Source organism: Salminus brasiliensis, chromosome 16, assembly GCF_030463535.1.
Source record: "Salminus brasiliensis chromosome 16, fSalBra1.hap2, whole genome shotgun sequence".
Taxonomy (NCBI): Eukaryota; Metazoa; Chordata; class Actinopteri; order Characiformes; family Bryconidae; genus Salminus; species Salminus brasiliensis.
The window spans coordinates 25748436-25755091 of NC_132893.1; positions in this window are offsets into that span (position 1 = coordinate 25748436).

A 6656-nucleotide genomic window follows, 5' to 3' on the forward strand; every position below is an offset into this window, starting at 1 on the left:
GCCATTTACGGAGGGAGATATCAAAGAGAGAGGAAAACATGTCGGGGTTAAGCACGTCGATTGGAAGTGAAGGCTTGCTATACAATCTAACCACTCTAATTTGATTAGGCCTCAGCATTGCTATCCTCGCTAGCCAACACAAAGGCCTGACAGGCTGCTGCTACTGTCCACTGTTTTGACTGCTGCTACCACAGGGCCTGAATGTCTGTTTGATGGTTGCTCTGTGTTTAATGTTTTGCAGGAGATGGTTTTCTGCTCTAGGCGTGCTCCTAGATGTTTTGCTTGTGAAAAGGCACAGGGAAAAGCCTCGACTGCTGTTGATATACTGATAGGTCTGTGAACACTGACAGGCACAAATCATGGAAAAACAGGTACAAATGAATAGTGATTGTAGTTTGTGGTGCATAAACCACATAAAAGATATAAGTTAACCTTTGCAAAACCAAGAAAGTGCATCCAAAACAAAGGATATGTTCCATTTTAAGGCAAAATGAGAATGCTGCTGCAAATTCCTGCAATATCGTTATTCCAAATGACCACAAATGGATCTCATTTCAGATTTGTGCTGTTGATGGTAAGTATGAAATATTTAAGGCATATTTTGCTGCAATACTTCATCCATTATTATGTTAGTGATATCAATACTAAGCTGTTATGATCAATAATTTCCTCATTACAAGCTATTATTGACATTTTTGTAGAAGAGAGCAATTCCTCATGTATTTGATATTGACCGACTGTAATCGGAGACTAGAACCCAGAGCACATGGAGTGGGAGCTCATAATGTCGTCATTCTGTTCCACAGAATAGATAATGTGGTATTTCGTTTTTTTTGCCAGGTGTGTCTATGCCAACAATCTAAACAACTGTCAAATAAAAGTGCTTCAAATGACTATAGAAGCCATAGAAGAACCACTTGGTTCCAGAAAGAACCAAATAACCTTGCAATTCAGTTTCCATATATGGACTTCCTTAACCAAGTTAAAGGTTCACACTCACACATCTCCTCCTCCTCTTACAAACATGGTTCTTTTTCAAAAGTGGTTACCTACAGGATAAAAGGTTACAGGAAGGTTATTCTGTAACGTTACTGAAACAATGTTCCAGAAACGCTCTGAAAACGTGTGATATAATAATGGTTTATGTCACAACATTATTATAATGTTTAATAGCAACAAGCTGCAATTTATATGCTAACATTAAAAATATTAAATATTTCATTCACGTCTCAGTTTATTTATTTCTTACTTTATCTATTTTCCGAAGTGTTGTATAAAAGCAACTCACTTTCAGCTCATGTCTGCTTCATCACAGCTGTGCTGTTATTTGTTTACGATAGCACACTCCCTCTTGTGATCTATTGGTTTAATATATGCCTTCCAAATGTGAAAAGCTCGTATTCAATTGTGAAAGCAAACGAATAAATGTAAAAAGCGAACAAAAGTTACATTAAAATGTTGTAGGAACGTATAGAAAACTGAGATTGAATGGCAGATTGAATGTTCTAAGAACCAAAAGTCGTAACGTTCTACGTTCTAAGTTTCTAGCTGTTGATACTTAGTTCCAGAGCAAAACTAAAGAAATGAAAGCTCTAGGGAAATTTCCACCATGAGACTGTAATGCAGCGTCAACTTTCTTCAGCAAATCACCAGCCTCCACCTGTGTTAAAAGACCTCTAATTACACGCTTTTGTTGCTGCTTTTAGAAGTGACGTCATGTCTCTCCGTCCTTCCTCCTTACCGCCACCAGTTTGGTCCCAATGGACGAGGCCTACGCCAAAGACAATCAACAGGTTTAACATTGCTCCCATCCCATTATGTGTCAAGGTTAAATTTAGGATTTACCTTACTCCAGAGTCTTCTGGTAGAGCCAAACTTCAACATCAAACATGTCTTAGTGGACCAACTACCTTTGCATATTGTGTGATATTTGACTTATACTGTAGTATCTATATACAGGAGACATCTTTAGTCATTTTTATGGGGCTTGGTTTCTGCACATAAGCCCAGCCATTTTTACTATTTTGTTATATGAATCATCAAAGGTTGCTAGGCTGGACCTGACTAAAAAGTACAAAGAGGAAAGCGCTCAGTATGGCAGGCCTGCCAGGCTGAACCTGTAGAGCAGAACCGAAACGTGAAAGCATGTGAGAGTAGATGTATGAGTCCATGAAATGTACTGACCCTGTCAGTGAAAAACACGGTTGTAAAATTATGAAATAGCCGGGGCTAAAGAAGTTATTATGTTTGGCACTGGCAAGAATGAGAGCCCTGGGCCATGTGGTCAAATGAACCATCAAAGACTGAGGCTTACGCTTCACACTGATTGAATGTGAGGCCTACAGGGCCACAAGGCTCAGAGAGAGAGGGAGAGAGATACAAGGCAACGGAGTCATGAGGTTTAGTTTATCCCCAGTGACTGGAAATAGGACAAAGAAGTTGAGGAAGCTTTGTATATAAAGTCCTGTGTCTATCATATGTGCGTCTGTAAAGGCGTTGTTTATATAAGGCTGATGTTTGTCATTGTAAGGAAGTGGTTGTAGGCGAGGGGCCAGGCTCAGGGTCTGCAAGCGTGCCAGCGGAAGCCTCGCCCCCTAGTTGCTGGAGTACAGGAGTACAGCAGGGCGTCCTTAGAGAGACATTCACATCTGATGATCCAATAATGTGATTCAAGTTGTGATGGTGCAGTTACAAGAATAGGATGTACAAAGAAAACTTGGTTGTAGTTCTCTCTCTGCACTACCCTAGCAACAACTGCATTCTCTCTCTCTCTTTTCCTCCTACATTTTGTGTATTTAGTATATCTGTATTTATATTGTTATATATTTATCTGTTATTGATTTCAAATCAATTCAAATCAGGTTTATTTGTCACACACAAACATGATACAGAACAACATGCCATGAGGTGCCTGCTCACATTAAATATATAGGGTAGAAAATACAAATACATACAAATATATAAGGAATTAAATAGTAATATATACACTAAATACATACACTACATTAATAAAGAATTGTTTGTATAGTGTGTAATGTAGAAATGAGTTAAGTGATATCCAGTGGTGGGGTAATTACCTGATCTTTAATGCACGAAAGACAAACCTTAACTTGATTAATTATACCTGTAAAACAATTTTAATACTACTACTACTACTACTACTACTAATAATAATAATGATAATAAAAAAATAATATGCATTTAATTTATATATAGTATAAAATACTATTTAATATTCATTAAATATACATATAAATGTAAATTATGAAATTGTTACTTACCAAACTGTGACTACCTATTACGACCTAGTTAATTACCATCTACTTTGCTAGATCAATAACTAAAGTTCTGTATGCTCTCTGTATGCTCTGTGTTCTCTATATCGCTATACAAGAATGTAATCGCTTCTGTGCACACATTTAGAATGAAATTACAAGAGAAGGAAAAAAATCTTCTTAGCTTTCAATGGAAGCTGATATAAGATTTTATTAATTTGTCATTTTGTAAATAAGTAATTTTGGAGCATTTCTATTGGTGCCGTTATTGTCATTTATAGCTGGAACAACTTCAGATTATGTAAAAAAAATAGACAGCAACAATTTGCTTAAACTGTTTTTAAACAGATTGTGACAATCAAGATGATACAATGATCTTTGTTAGATTTAGATGATATTATTTTGTATTGAAATAAAGGTGATAAGCCTTAAGGAACTGAATTGTCTACCTCTTGAATTTCCTGCAATTACTTGTTTGTCAGTGGTTACATGAACAGCAGTGCAAACTGTTTTTATTTAGTTGAAGTGAAGGCTGCTGGTTCCTCTAGCAGTTTCTGTGCATTTTGAGGCAAATGTCTGGAAAAGAAGAGCAGATTAAACAGCGGAAATAGCTACATTTTTTTCTCTGCCTTAAAGTGTCAGTAGTTTGATTCCTGTGTGAGATTCATGCGATGCAGTTCTGCACATCTGGGAGTTTTATAAAACTGGTGTGAGCTGTTGTCAACAGTAATTTCGGTGCAGGTGCTCGACTACAACTTTTTCATCTAGTCAGTAGTTCTTCAAGTTTACACAGGGGCTTGGGAGCGGACCACTGACTGGTTTGATTTAAACCGAGCAGCGCATGGACAACCAAACTAGTTGGGTAATTGATAGCTGCTTTGTTGTGTAGCTGTTCTATTGGGAAGCATGCAGGCTATCCAAATGAAAATGGATTTTGTGTTGAGTAAAGCAGACAGAGTGGCACTTTAGCGGAGGCCAGTGTTTTGTGTTGGAATAGAGGCTAATGAGATGGTTAGAGCAGGGGTCCCGGGACACAGCACGTCAAGACTAATCCTTGCCTAACTGCAGCCTCTGGAGCTACTCTCTCTCCCTTCCTCCCGCTCCCTCTCAGTCTCTCTCTCTCTCTCCTTCCTTCTCTGTTTCCTTGTTGTTTCGCCCGGCCGAAGGGATTCTCCCTCACTGTCACTCCTGCCAATACCAACTGACATACTGTTGCTCAGGGCAACTGGGCTAATGTTACAGTACCGGTAAGAGAACAGAGAGAAAAAAATGAAAGAGGGGGGAGAGCAAAGCTCTGCAGCTGACATTAAAGATGACATCTCACTTATTGGCTTTGTCCTCTCATCTCCTGTCTCCTCTGCCCTGTCCTTGTCTTTGAAGCCCTCGGGCCACTGCTGGAAGAGGAGAGTAATGCAGTCACATGCACTGTAAAAAATGATTTAGTGTTTGAACATAAAAACAGTAAGTAACCAGGCTGCCTTAAAAGGCCAATGTCCTGGAAAGCTGAGTCTCCCTCACAGCATTTGAAGTGAAAGGCTGTGATGTAGCATGTAAACATTGCTTCATGTACCTTTTACTCACCAGACTCTACAGTTCATGAATGGAAACTGATCTGCAAGAGCAGGTAGTTTTGAATTTGAATGCCACAAAACAAGCGCAACTGTGCTTGATGTAACTTGGCGTTTTACTGTTAAATATAGAAGTTATGAAGAGAGGAGCTTTGATAAAAGTTATAAGGAGTGTTTTAGCCTAGACTGCTTTCTGAATGAGGCACAATACAAGGCAACTAATCAGAACAGAGTTTATTTAACATTCAATTTACATTTAAGGCCTTTAGCAGACCCCTCTATCCAGAGTGACTTACAATAGTTCTTCACTGTTTACTCAGAAAATACCTTTAGCTAGTTTATATCAACTAGAGTCCAAAACGCATTATACATTACACATTATGTAGGGTGTTTAGTCTGTGTTTATTCCCATCTGTAGGTTAGAGCCTTACCTATCACATGACGTCCCCAGACTGAGAGGCTTTTTACAGTGGAGTGCTGAGGCCTTGCTGTGATTTGAACTTCTGATCTCCTCACACTTGACGAGCAGCAGTTAGACTGTAGGGCCACCCTAGAGATGTGAAGTTATACTACACAAAAACACAGTTCTTAGTAAATCTAGCTTTGTATTCTTTCTTGGACACAGAAATGTCCATAGTTTCACAGCTCTAGAGTGGCACAACTGTCTTACTGCATGCTTGACAAGAGACAGAAGAAGTCTGAATCCCACAGGCCTTCATGGTCAGGAGTTTGGGTTAACTGAAAATCAAAACGTAAGTTACCAGAACAAAGTACTGTGTCATACATTCTGTTAAGGTATCATTTGAAGTTCAATAAAATCTAAATTTCAAGACAGTAAGACTTTTATGTAAAAACCAACTGTTTTTTTTTACAGTATGACAGAAAAGGGAGGGGAGGTGGAATTAACATCAATGAAAAAAATTAAAAAGAATATGCCTTCACATCAGTTCGAGATTTTGCCAGCTCCTTGATGAGCGTGTTGCATGTGTGTTTTTGACAAATCTTTAGACATGATAAAAAGGGAAGACGACGCCCTGAAAGCAGAGAGGAAGCCATTGTGCTTTGAAAGCCTCTTTCAGCGTGTGCTTGGCTCATCAAAAGCTGCTCAAATCTATTTCATCCCGCTGGCTTCCCCCCGATTGCTGCCTCCCGAGCCAGCCCTGTGATAACCTTTTGAAGCGCCGCTCCGCACCGAAGGAAAACAACAGAGAGACACATATCTCTGTCAGCACTTTCAGCCTGAGTGAGAGGCACTAAGCTATCAGCCATTTCTGTGAGGGGCCTGTAGCGTAATTAATTCAAACCCTGCTTATCGCCCGCTGCCTCAGTGGTACGGAGCCGTGCTTTGACAGCCCCTGTCTCGCCATGCCTCTTACAGTATGTTCACATTACAAGCTTTACAGCTCAATTCAGACGTCTCACTCGGATCTGATCTTTTAGCCTTGACAATTCACATTCGTGTTCATGAGTGACCCCTATCTGTCTCCAGGGGGAAAGGGCTGCTGCCCTGAAAGGACCCCCACGCATTTTATATAATCAGTTAGGCACCAGTGACCAGTGATGTGATGTTCACAAACGATTCTTCCTTTTGAAAGAGTCTTTTGGCTGAATGAACTGCAGTGATTCATGTCCTCAGATGATTCGTTCTGCTCAGCTAATAGCTCAATCAAACCATAGTTACAGTCCGACCACTGTTCGCCACCTATGGCCTACTGAATAACGGCTTATTTTAATGAGACACTCCAGCTAACCCCCTGCTGACCCTTCTGGGCCGGATTTGGAATGTGTTTTCTAGCTTCCTAGCAATAACATT